Source organism: Aquarana catesbeiana, linkage group LG09 (assembly GCF_042186555.1).
Source record: "Aquarana catesbeiana isolate 2022-GZ linkage group LG09, ASM4218655v1, whole genome shotgun sequence".
Classification (NCBI taxonomy): Eukaryota; Metazoa; Chordata; class Amphibia; order Anura; family Ranidae; genus Aquarana; species Aquarana catesbeiana.
This window is the reverse complement of record NC_133332.1, coordinates 314,711,612-314,724,140: the sequence shown is the minus strand read 5'-3', so window position 1 is coordinate 314,724,140 and position 12,529 is coordinate 314,711,612. Positions and strand designations below refer to the sequence as shown.

Here is a 12,529-nt window from a genome sequence, read left to right as displayed (position 1 = left end):
CTTGATGTGTAAACAGTAGCCGGTCACAGCTTCTGCTTCACTGATCACGGCAACTGCCTGTAATAGTGATTATTGATTGAAACTATATCACTGTTTTGGTACAGCGGTATTAAACCATAGCTCTCAACGGTCCCTGATTTGGAGGGACTGTCCCTGATTTGGAGCAAAGTCCCTCTGTCCCTCATTTTGGTCTGATCTATATAGTTGTATATAAAATGCACTTTTTATCTTTCAAAAAGTGTTTTGCAGCGCTAAACCTTTCAGCTGATTTCTAAAATTGCTGCATTTGTAAATTCCAAAAGCCAATATAAAGGAATAGTAGTGGTAAAAAGCAATTCTCCTTTAAAGGGGGCGTGGCAAGGGGTGTGCCCTATGCCTGCATACTTTTGTTGATAGGTGTCCCTCATTCCCAGCTCAAAAAGTTGGGAGGTATGATTAAACCCAAATACAAAAAAAACGGAGTTACTTACCGGTAACATCCTTTTCCAGGAATCTTTCAGGACAGCACCATAGAGAGACACCGGCTCCTCCCCTCTTAGGAAACACCGCCTTCCAATTCAATATTTAAATCTCATCCTCCCAACGGCCCCTCAGTACTTCACGAGTTCCTCCGGCCAGCTGGGGAGACACAAGAATACGTCATACAAATCTTTATCTTACCTGACGTTCTCATGCGATGAGTTCTCATAGACAATCAAAAACCTGGGTGGGTACTAGTGCTGTCCTGAAAGATTCCTGGAAAAGGATGTTACCGGTAAGTAACTCCGTTTTTCCCCATTCATCTTTCAGGACAGCACCATAGAGAGGATAAGCGAGCACCTTACCTTAGGGAGGGACTACTGCCTGCAGCACCTTACGCCCAAAGGCTTGGTCTTTGGCTGACAGCAGGTCCAATCTGTAATGCTTCACAAACGTGGAAAAACTGGACCACGTTGCTGCTCTACAGATCTGCTCCGGAGAAGCACCAGCCCACTCTGCTTGAGAAGTTGCCACTGCCCTGGTGGAATGTGCTTTAATACCCTCCGGGGGCTCCAAACCCCCGATTACATAGGCCTGGCTAATGGCCAACCTTAACCATCTGGCTATTGATCGTCTAGAGGCTTTGAACCCTTTCCTAGCCCCTGAAAACAATACAAAAAAAGAATCGGATTTCCTAAACTGTTTTGTACTAAGTACTGAAGGACGCACCTTCTAACGTCCAGTTTGTGAAAAATATGCTCCTGTTCCCTCACAGGATTTGAACAGAAGGTAGGTAAAATAATTTCCTGGTCCCTATGAAAACTAGAGGCCACTTTTGGTAAAAAGGCCGGATCCGTTTTAAAAATCAAACGGTCCGGAAAAACCTGAAAAAAAGGCGCCCTAATAGAAAGGGCTTCGAGTTCACTTACTCTCCTTGCTGTGGTGATCGCCACCAAAAACACAGTTTTGAGGGTGATCAACTTCAAGGTACAGGATTCCAATGGCTCAAAAGGATCCCCTGTAAGAGACTGTAAAACTAAGGAAAGATCCCACACTGGGAATGGGGAACTTTTAACAGGCCTCTGTCTGCCTAAAGCTCTAAAAAACCTAGCTACCCAAGGATCTATAGCTAGTGGCTTTTCCAGGAAAACGCTTAGTGCCGATACTTGTCCTTTCAAGGTGCTAAGGGCTAATCCTTTGTCCGCTCCTGCCTGCAGAAACTCTAATACTGCTACAGAACTTCGTACATCGAAGGAGCTTTCTGTGCACCAACTGTTAAAGCGTTTCCACACCTTTAGGTAAATGGCTTGCGTCTCTCTTTTCCTGCAATTTAGGAGAGTGGTCACTAGCCGATCCGAGAAACCTTTGCCCTTTAGCAATTCTTCCTCAGTAGCCACGCTGCGAGGTTCCATCGCTCCACCTGAGGGCAACAGATTGGACCCTGAGAGAGAAGATCCTCCCGGATAGGCAGAATCCAGGGAGGCTCCACTGTCAGACTCTTCAAGAGGGAGAACCACGGCCTCCTTGGCCAGTGTGGTGCGATCAGAATGAGGGTTGTGTCTTCTGACCGAAATTTTCTCAGAACTGCTGGGATCATTACGGGAGGGGGAAGGCATAACACTTTGAGAAACGCCAGCTCTGAGCTAGTGCATCCACCCCGGCTGCTCCGTCCCATCTGTTTAGGGAAAAGAACAGACGAGCTTTCGTATTCGCCTTTGAGGCGAAGAGATCCACGGAGGGGACCCCCCACATCCGAGTAATCATCTCGAAGATGTCCTGGTTCAAGACCCAGTCGCCTTCCTTCAGCATTTTTCTGCTCAGAAAATCTGCTACGTGGTTCTGCTCCCCCTTCAGATGTATTGCAGAGAGAGAGAGAATGCTCCCTTCGGCCCACCTGAGGATGGATTCTGCCAGACCCCACAAGGATCTGCTCCTGGTTCCCCCTTGCCTGTTGATGTAGGCCACTGCTGATGAGTTGTCCGAACGGACCCTCACATGCTGCCCCAGGAGTTCTCTCTGAAAAGCTCTGAGAGCCAACTCTATTGCTCTCAGTTCCCTCCAGTTCGAGGACTTCTTTGCGTCTTCTTTTTCCCAGGTGCCTTGCATCATCTGGGAATCTAGGTGTGCTCCCCACCCTGTGCCGCTCGCATCGGTCGTAACCGTTCTGGACACTGGAAGAACCCACTCCAGGCCCTGTGAGAGATTGGACCCTTTCCTCCACCACCAGAGGGACCTTTTGACCTGACTTGGCACAGATATAAGGGAGTCCAGAGATGCTGGACTGTGGTCCCAGACACTCAGAATAAACAGCTGTAGGGGGGCGAAAGTGCAGCCCTGCCCACTGAATTGCCGGAAGCGTGGAAGTCAGTAAGCCCAGTGCTGACATTGCTTTCCTTACCGAGATCTGACTGCTGCCCTGGAGCAGTAATATTGCTCTGTCCACCTTCTGGATTTTTTCTGCTGGAAGGAACACTTTTTGTTTTGTCGAATCCAGTACATAGCCCAGGAAGGTGACCTTTTGGGCCGGAACCAAACTGGATTTTTCCAGGTTCAAGAGCCATCCCAGGTTTTCTAAGCTGTCTCTTGCTACCTGAAGATCCTGGTACAACTGCTCCGGGGAAGGAGCAAACAGGAGTAGGTCGTCCAGGTACGCGACTACAGAGATGCCTCTGAGCCGCAAGAAAGCCAGGACCTCCACCATCACTTTGGTGAAGATGCGGGGGGAAGAGGATAGTCCAAAGGGGAGTGCTTTGAACTGTAGATGAAACGTTCCTTCCCCAGTTTTCACCGCCAGTCTGAGAAACCTCTGGTAACTTTCTGCGACTGGAATGTGCAGATAAGCGTCCTTTAAGTCTATTGACGCCATGAAGCAATTTGGGGGAAGAAGCGCTTTCACCGAATAGACAGAATCCATCCGGAATTTCCTGTAGGTAATTAATACATTCAGAGGCTTCAGATTCATGATAAGCCTGAATTTTCCCGAAGGCTTGCGGACCACAAAAATGTGGGAGTAAAAGCCTCTGCCTATCTCCTCTACAGGAACCCTCACTATCACCTCTTGTTCCTCTAACTCCTGTAGGGAGGATAGAAGAGCTGACGCTTTCTCTGCACACTTTGGCAGCTCGGTGACCAGAAGTCTGTGCTGAGGAGGTTCTGAGAACTCTAGCTGGTAACCTCTTCTTATGATCCCTAACACAAACTGGTTGGAGGTGATCATCTCCCATTGTGGGAGGAAGGCCCCCAATCTTCCTCCCACCGTGGTTACCCCGTCATTGGGTCTTCTTGGGCTGTTCAGGAGGGCGAAAAATCGCCCCTCCCCGCCCCTTGCCCTTCTGCCCCCAAGCTTTTTTCTGCCGCTCTCCTTTTGGGGTTTCAAACTTTCTCTGAGGGCGAAACTTTCTTTTAGCCTGCTCCCCAAACTTCTTTTTAATGGGAAAGGCCTTTTTCTTATCGGCCGTCCGGTCTAAAACGGTCTCTAAACCTGGGCCAAACAAGAGATCTCCTGTGAGGGGAATTCCACAGAGTTTAACTTTAGACGCGCTGTCTCCTTGCCACGTCTTAAGCCATAGGGCCCTTCGAGCCGAATTAGTGAGGGCTGAAGACCTTGCGGACATGCGCACTGATTCGGCGGAAGCGTCCGCAATATACGCTACACCCTTAAGTAGCATGGGAAAGGAAGCCAAAATAGTCTCTTTTGGCGTTCCTGCCTCAATATGCGCCTTTATCTGCGTAAGCCAATATTCCATATTGCGGGCCACTACTGTGACCGCCATGGCAGGCTTAAGGTTTCCCTGTGACGAATCCCAGGACTTCTTTAAGAGAGAGTCCATCCTTCTGTCCATGGGGTCTGCAAGAACCCCCATGTCCTCGAAGGCCAGATCTGTTTGCCTGGAAACCTGAGAAAAAGCAGCATCCAGCCTAGGGGTCTTATTCCAGACTAGAGACTCCCCTTCTGAAAAAGGAAACCTTCGCTTCAAAGCCCTTGAAAAGAAAGGTTTTCTCTCAGGATCTTTCCATTCATTCTTTATGGCCTCAACCAATACATCATGGACTGGGAAATCCTTCCTTTTTTGTTCCCCAAGACCTTTGTACATTTGGTCATGGAGCGATAACACCTTCTTTTCTTCCTGAATTCCCAAAGTGGTGTGAATAGCTCCCAAGAGCTCCTCCACTTCGTCCAGGGAAAGCTTATAGCGAGAGGTTTTTGTGGATTCCCCATCCACCTCCTCCACATCCGATTCCCTTTGAGAATCTGAAGCGGTGCTATCTGGCTCCTCCTCAATTTCCACTCTGGAGCCCCCTGGTCTCTCTCCACTAACAGAGGGAGTATCCACTGGGCTAGGTGTAACACTCTGCTGCACTGGTAAAGGACTGCTTTGGGCTTGCGGCAACTGGAAGCTAGAAAAGAGTGCTTTAAAGGACTGAAAGGTGCTAGAAAGCTCTTTGACGGATGCAGCAAGATCTGTACCCTGTTCTGCTGCCTGTTCCCTGACTAATCCATCAATGCACTCCTTGCAAAGTGCCTTGGTCCAGGATTCCCCCATACTAACTCTACAAGAGGGGCATTTTTTCTTTGAACCATGAGGCGACTTGCTTTTCTCTGTGGCTTTCTGAAAAAGAAAGAGAGAGAGTCGCCATAAATGCCCAATCCCACCAGTGCTTTTACAGAGGACCACCAGGAGTGCCCCCCCCAGGACCAACCACCACCAGGGTCCCAGACACACTCCCCTTCCCCCCGACCACCAGTGAGGGGAGAACACCCGTGAAGCTATCGGGATTTAGGTAAGGGAACACCACCCCAGGGTTCCACTTACCTTAGCATGGCTGGTGCTACTGTCTCCTGGAGCAGTTCTAGAGACCTCTGTCTCAGACATGTCCGCTGAGGATGGTGGTCGATCGTTTCCCCCGACAGCTGACTCTACAGCAAAGCAAGAGGGTCGCACCAGCCGAACGCTCGGTCCGTTTTCTTTCCCCGCGTCCGGAACCGGAAGACGCGAAATCGTCGGAAGTGCCCGCCCTCGCCGGAACTGACGTCACCCGTCATCCGACCCGGCCATAGAGCTTCAAACGCTGGCTGCTTGAACAAGCAGGAGAGACTCAGGCACTTCCCACAGCGCCCCCCTGGGCAGAAGAAACACGGACCTCCTCAGCTGTCTCTTTCCCCAAGAGAGGCTGAGGCGCGCCAATTCAGTTTTAAAAACAGGTAAGTAAGGCTTCCCCAGCCTTTACCTAACTGAACAAACAATAGTAGAGGGAAAGAGCTAGAGAGACCCGACTCCCCCTCTTCCTCACACAAAATCTTTGGCTTCAGTCTCCCTGACTGATCCGCCACGGTTCCCAAGCAGTGTCTCCCCACCGGAGGAAACACCTGAACTGAGGGGCCGTTGGGAGGATGAGATTTAAATATTGAATTGGAAGGCGGTGTTTCCTAAGAGGGGAGGAGCCGGTGTCTCTCTATGGTGCTGTCCTGAAAGATGAATGGGGAAAAATGTATTATATGCCAGCTTACCAATTCTTAGATGTGGTGGCTGCATTAGTTTTCCTTTTTAGGCTTTTTTCATTTATGTTCACTCATCGTACTCTATAGGGAAGGAGCAGCATTGTCACCCTAGGCTGCACACTCCCGAGTTGGACTACTGAACACCTCAACTCATTTCATCCTCATACCAATATAATGCCATGCTGGAAAAAGTTTAAGAGGTTTTAAATGAATGTTAATTTTGAGGGGAATATAATTAAAATGTCTTTTTTATATATATATATTGTGGGTCATATATGGTTTACATTTCCGGATAGACATTTGTTCCCCAATAAGGGATTTTTTTTCATGGGTAGATCAGGTCTACAAGGGGAATAATATAATACAATATAATAGCTATGATATATGTTTTTAATGGGACGCCTTTTCTTTATTGCTTAGTAGTTAACAACTGGAGTTCTACGTTAAGCATGGGACATCCCATTGATTATCGTTGGGTACCCTCTAGTGCAAATCTAAGGATATTTTTCAAGGTTTTAATGGATGCAAAATAAAGCATGGAGTTCTAGGTGGAATGGGGCCTGGTTGGATGGAGCCTGGTTTGGAGGGGTCTGGTTGGAAGGGGCCTGGTTGGGTGAAGACTGGTTGGGTGGAGACTGGTTTGGAGGGGTCTGGTTGGAAGGGTCCTGGTTGGGTGAAGACTGGTTGGGTGGAGACTGGTTGGATGAAAACTGGTTGGGTGGGGTCTGGTTTGATGGGGCCTGGTTTGGAGGGGACTGGTTGGGTGAAGACTGATTGGGTGAAGACTGGTTGGGTGAAGACTGGTTGGGTGAAGACTGGTTGGGTGAAGACTGGTTGGGTGAAGACTGGTTGGGTGAAGACTGGTTGGGTGAAGACTGGTTGGGTGAAGACTGGTTGGGTGAAGACTGGTTGGGTGAAGACTGGTTGGGTGAAGACTGGTTGGGTGAAGACTGGTTGGGTGAAGACTGGTTGGGTGGAGACTGGTTGGGTGGAGACTGGTTGGGTGGAGACTGGTTGGGTGGAGACTGGTTGGGCGGAGACTGGTTGGGCTGAGACTGGTTGGGCGGAGACTGGTTGAATGGGGCCTGGGTTGGATCGGGTCTGGGTTGGATCGGGTCTGGGTTGGATCGGGTCTGGGTTGGATGAAGTCTGGTTGGATGGGGTCTGCTTGGATGAAGTCTGGTTGGATGGGGCCAGGTTGAATGGTGTTGAAAAATAGTCACAGGACTGCTTAGTGGCAAATCACTCAATGTATTTGTACGGGTCCGAATAAATGATGGTAGGAGCATAAAAAAAAAAAATACAGACAGTCTGCTGGGCATTATCATTACTATGCCAAAGTAACTTAGAATAGAGTCCTGTACCACTAGACTGGCATCAACAACTAAATCAGCAAAGTCGGCAATAAAGCATTAACTGCAATGTAAATAATAACTAGTCTAGAGTGCACTCTAGGATAATGGCTAGGATATGGTGCAATGTCCCCTGAGAGGTACATCTTAGCAAAAGCAATTGGTAAAGGTCTTTGTGTAGCAGTTGTAAAGTGACAGTCTTTAGCCTTAACTATTCAGCCGGCTAGTGTTTTGGCCCATTTGTACCGTTGGCGCACATGAGAATAGTTCCAGTCAAGTCTCCAAGAAGCAATAATGCAGCCAATGTCTTTTTCACTCTCCATTCTTAGCCAAGCACCTGGCTACCCTATAGCTTAGTAGTTAACTACTAAGCTGTACCAAAGAAGAAGTGGGGGACAGCGCTAGAGCATGGAGTGGGTAGGTGAAGCTTGGCATTATTTTTTTAATAGGAGGAGTGGGGGAACCCTAAAAATGAACACAAAATCCTGCAGTGCTACTTTAAGCATGGGACATCCTATTGACTGTTGTTTGGGTACCCTCTAGTGCAAATCTAATTATATTTTTCAAGGTTTTGATGGATGCAGGATGAAGCATTAATTGATGTTGGATGAGTTATGCTTGGGTGGACTTTACTTAGGTGCATTATGGTTGGATGGTTTATGGTTGGATAGGTTATGGTTGGGGGAATTATCGTTGGATGAGTTTTGCTTGGATGCATTATGGTTGGTTGGCTTACAGTTGGGTGGGTTATGATTGAATGGGTTATGCTTAGGTGAGTTATGCCTAATTGGCTTACGGTTGGGTGAGTTATGCTTGGATGCATTATGGTTGTATGGGTTATGGTGGGTTAGGGTTGGATAATTTATGGTTGGGAGAGTTATGGTTGGATGGCTTATGATTAGGTGGGTTATGATTGGATGGGTTCCAAGGTTTCATATGGTTATGGGCACAGTTTTGGTGTCGGTAGAAGTAGGTTTTTGTTTCATAGTTGGCAAGGTTGAATAAAGGCTCAAGTTCATCCAGTTCGGCATGTGTGCGTTCATGTCAAAATTATTTCCTCTATCCCTGTATATTGTGTTTGCTAAGATACCCATGCAAGAGTTTTTTTAAAACTATTAATACTTCCCGCTGACACCACCGATTGTAGAAGTGAATTCCACATCCTTACCACCCTGACAGTGAAAACCCCCCTAAACTGCTTCTCCTCCAATTTTATTGAGCCTGAGCCTGTGTTTTCTTACACTCCGAGACTAAATAGTTTATTCCCTATGCCAGAATCGCCATCATAGTGTCTCTTCTGCAGAGAGAATAAGTTTAATGTTTGTAGTTGTTCCTCGTAGCTGAGGTCCTTCAGCCCCCTTATTAACTTTGTTGCCCTTCTCTCTGGACTTTCTGTTCCCGCACCTCCCTCCTGAAAACTGGTGACCAGAACTGGATGGCATACTCCATGATGTGGCCAAACCAGAGTTTGTTGAAATTAGTTTAACATATAAATTTAGTTTTATTGAATACATGATGAGTTTTTCAAGGAGTTGTCAAACATTTTTTGATAGGCCTTTGCTGGCTGTATATACTATAAGGTCTTGTGGAACAAATAACAAGGTTTGTTAGATAGAAAGTTAGACTTTGTGGTGTATTTATAAAGAAGAAATTGCTATGGATTCACACAGTGAATGTTTGCTGGACATTTTTTATCCATCTGTATTTTACAGCATTTGCATAGCGAATCCTTTATCAGATGTAAGATGCAGTTTTGTCCAATTCAGGATGGAATTCTGATGGAAACATAGAAGCATATTTATAAAAAATTCACAGAGCTTTGTCCTGGAAATCCACATGGACATACAGTTTCGCAGGATGAAAAGCTCTACAACTTTTTTTTAAAATACACTCTAAGGTGAAGTGTTACCCTATGAAGGATGAGTTCGGATGGGTGATGGAGTTTCTTCAGCTGTAGGATGCAATGTCATTGGATGAGCTTTGTTGGACACAAAATTAGGTTTTACAATAAGCTTGATGCTCTGTTGGCTGTATGAAGTTCTAGGCAGGGGCTTTATGCTCTGTTGGCTGTTTCGAGGTCTTACCAGATGCTGGATGCTCTTTAGGATGTATGGAGGTCCAGTCAGATGTTGGATGTTCTGTTGAAAGTGTAGAGCTCTATTCGGAGGCTAGATGTTCTGTTGGATGTAAGAAGGTCTGTTCATAGGCTTGATGTTCTTTAGGATGTATGAAGGTCTAGTCAGATGCTAGATGCTCTCTTGGATGTATGGACGTCTAGTCAGAGGCTGGATGTTTTGTTGGATATATAGGGGTCTGGTCAGATGCTTGATGTTCTGTTGAATGTTTGAAGGTCTCGTCAGGTGCTGGATGTTCTGTTGGATGTATTGATGTCTAGTCAAAGGCTGGATGATCTGTTGGAGGTACACCCATCTCTGCAGATGCTGGATGTTCTGATGAATGAGTGGATATCAAGTCAGAGGCTGGATGTTCTGTTGAAGGTAAACAGGTCTCGTAAGAGGTTAGATGTTCTGTTGGGTGTATGGATGTCTAGTCAGAGGCTGGATAATCTGTTGAAAGTAAATATTTTTGTCAAACGCTGGATGTTCTGTTGGGTGGATGGACTAGTCAGAGGCTAGCTGTTCTGTTGGATGTAAGGCAGTCTAGTTAGGACTGGTTGTTCTGTTGGATGCATGGAGGTCTAGTCAAATGCTCGCTGCTCTGTTTGAATGTGAGTAGTTCTGGTCAAAGGCTGGGTGTTCTCTTTCGAGGTATGGCCAGATGCTGAGTTTTCTGTTGGATGTATGGAGGTCTGGTCAGATGCTGGGTGTATTGTTGGCTATGAAGAGGTCCAGTCAAATGCTGGGTTATCTGTTGGATATATGGAGGTTTGGTTAGACGCTGGGTGTTGGTTTGGATGTGAGGAGCTCTAGTCAAAGGCTGGGTGTTCTGTTAGGTGTACGGAGATCTGGTCAGATGCTGGGTGTATTGTTGGCTATGAAAAGGTCCAGTCAAATGCTGGGTGTTCTGTTGGATATATGGATGTCTGGTCAGATGCTTGGTGTTGCGTTGGATATGAGGAGCTCTAGTCAAAGGCTGGGTGTTCTGTTGGGTGTATGGAGATCTGGTCAGATGCTGAGTATTCTGTTGGATATATGGAGGTCTAGTCAGATGCTGAGTATTCTATTGGATGTCTGGCCAGATGCTGGGTATTCTGCTGGATACGAGGAGGTCCAGTCAGATGCTAGATGATGGTTCTCTAGATGTAACAAGTCTCCCCACATGGCGTCCTAAAATAGATACAATAATGATCACAGTATTCACTGTAGCCTGAATAAGAGAAATAAGTTGAAATACTTACTCAAAAAAATGGTTGGGAGCAACCTAAACCCCAGTTGACTTTTATATACACTCAAGAAATGTTATATGGAAGGCAAAACCACTGATGGTACCATAGAAAAAACACATATGTGAGAGTCAAGAGAGCTGCATACCCAAAAAAAACTGAAAAAAAAAAATTGGAAAGATTCCCCACCGGGCTTTTTAGCAGCAAGAATAGACAAATATCTATTGTAAAAAATGTATTATTTTATTTTGTGAAAAAGAATCAATTGTACACAAGATGGATGGCTACCCCACCTTATGTGTATTGACCAGAGCTCATATTTTAATCTTTTGTACAACTGATTCTTTTTCACAAAATAAAATAATTCATTTTTTACAATAGATATTTGTCTATTCTTGCTGCTAAAAAGCCCGGTGGGGAATCTTTGCATGAAACCACTAATGGTTGCCTTTATGTGGTGCGCTGCAAAGCTGATATTAGGTTCACAAGAAAAAAAAAAAAAGAAGGAGACCCTGTCACAGAGCTAGAGCTGCCACCAGGATCTTCAATACAACACTTTCAGGGCTGTGGGACATCGGAGTCTCCCTCCTGGGCATTGTGCTTCCTCTGGGCCATGTGTCTTTTTAAAACAGTAGAGACACATAGTGGCCAGAGGGGGAGCTACAGCATGTAGTGGGGAGATGGTCAGAGACTGCAGACACGCTACAGGAGATGGTCAGAGACTGCAGACATTGGTCATAGAATGGGGACACAGGACAAGAGACTGCTAGAGATCATTCCTTCTACAGGCCTTTTAGAAACCAATACTTTCACATTTGTGCTCCATATAGCCCCCTAATAGATCTTGCCAGGAGAAGCATCATGCACAATTATTAAAGATGAGAGGAAGAACAACATAACCAGAAAAGGTGACAGGCCTCACAGAAACAATATATCACATTATATATATATAAAATCACATTTTTTTATACACTGAAGAAATGACACTTGTCTACAATGTAAAGTAGTGAGTGTACAGCTTGTATAACAGTGTAAATTTGCTGTCCCCTCAAAATAACTCAACACACAGCCATTAATGTCTAAACCGCTGGAAACAAAAGTCAGTACACCCCTAAGTGAAAATGTCCAAATTGGGTCCAAAGTGTCAATACTTTGTGTGGCCACCATTATTTTCCAGCACTGCCTTAACCCTCTTGGGCATGGAGGTCACCAGAGCTTCACAGGTTGTCACTGGAGTCCTCTTCCCCTCCTCCATGACGACATCACGGAGCTGGTGGATGTTAGAGACCTTGCGCTCCTCCACCTTCCGTTTGATGATGCCCCACAGATGATCAATAGGGTTTAGGTCTGGAGACATGCTTGGCCAGTCCATCACCTTTACCCTCAGCTTCTTTAGCAAGGCAGTGGTCCTCTTGGAGGTGTGTTTGGGGTGGTTATCATGTTGGAATACTGCCCTGCGGCCCAGTCTCTGAAGGGAGGGGATCATGCTCTGCTTCAGTAGGTCACAGTACATGTTGGCATTCATGGTTCCCTCAATGATCTGTAGCCCCCCAGTGCCGGCAGCACTCATGCAGCCCCAGACCATGACATTCCCACCACCATGTTTGACTGTAGACAAGACAAACTTGTCTTTGTCCTCCTCACCTGGTTGCCCCCACACACGCTTGTCACCATCTGAACCAAATAAGTTTATCTTGGTCTCATCAGACCACAGGACATGGTTCCAGTAATCCATGTCCTTAGTCTGCTTGTCTTCAGCAAACTGTTTGTGGGCTTTCTTGTGCATCATCTTTAGAAGAGGCTTCATACTGGGACGACAGCCATGTAGACCAATTTGATGCAGTGTGCGGCGTATGGTCTGAGCACTGACAGGCT

General features: G+C 46.4%; 1 protein-coding gene across 1 annotated transcript in view; it reads right to left on the bottom strand.

Moving 5' to 3' along the window:
• LOC141108776 (dystrophin-related protein 2-like) overlaps nt 1-12,529 on the bottom strand; it is a gene marked incomplete in the record, with an annotated part of 93,179 nt that overhangs the window by 77,951 nt on the left and 2,699 nt on the right. Inside the window, 1 exon segment of the mRNA XM_073600697.1 lies at nt 9,396-10,598.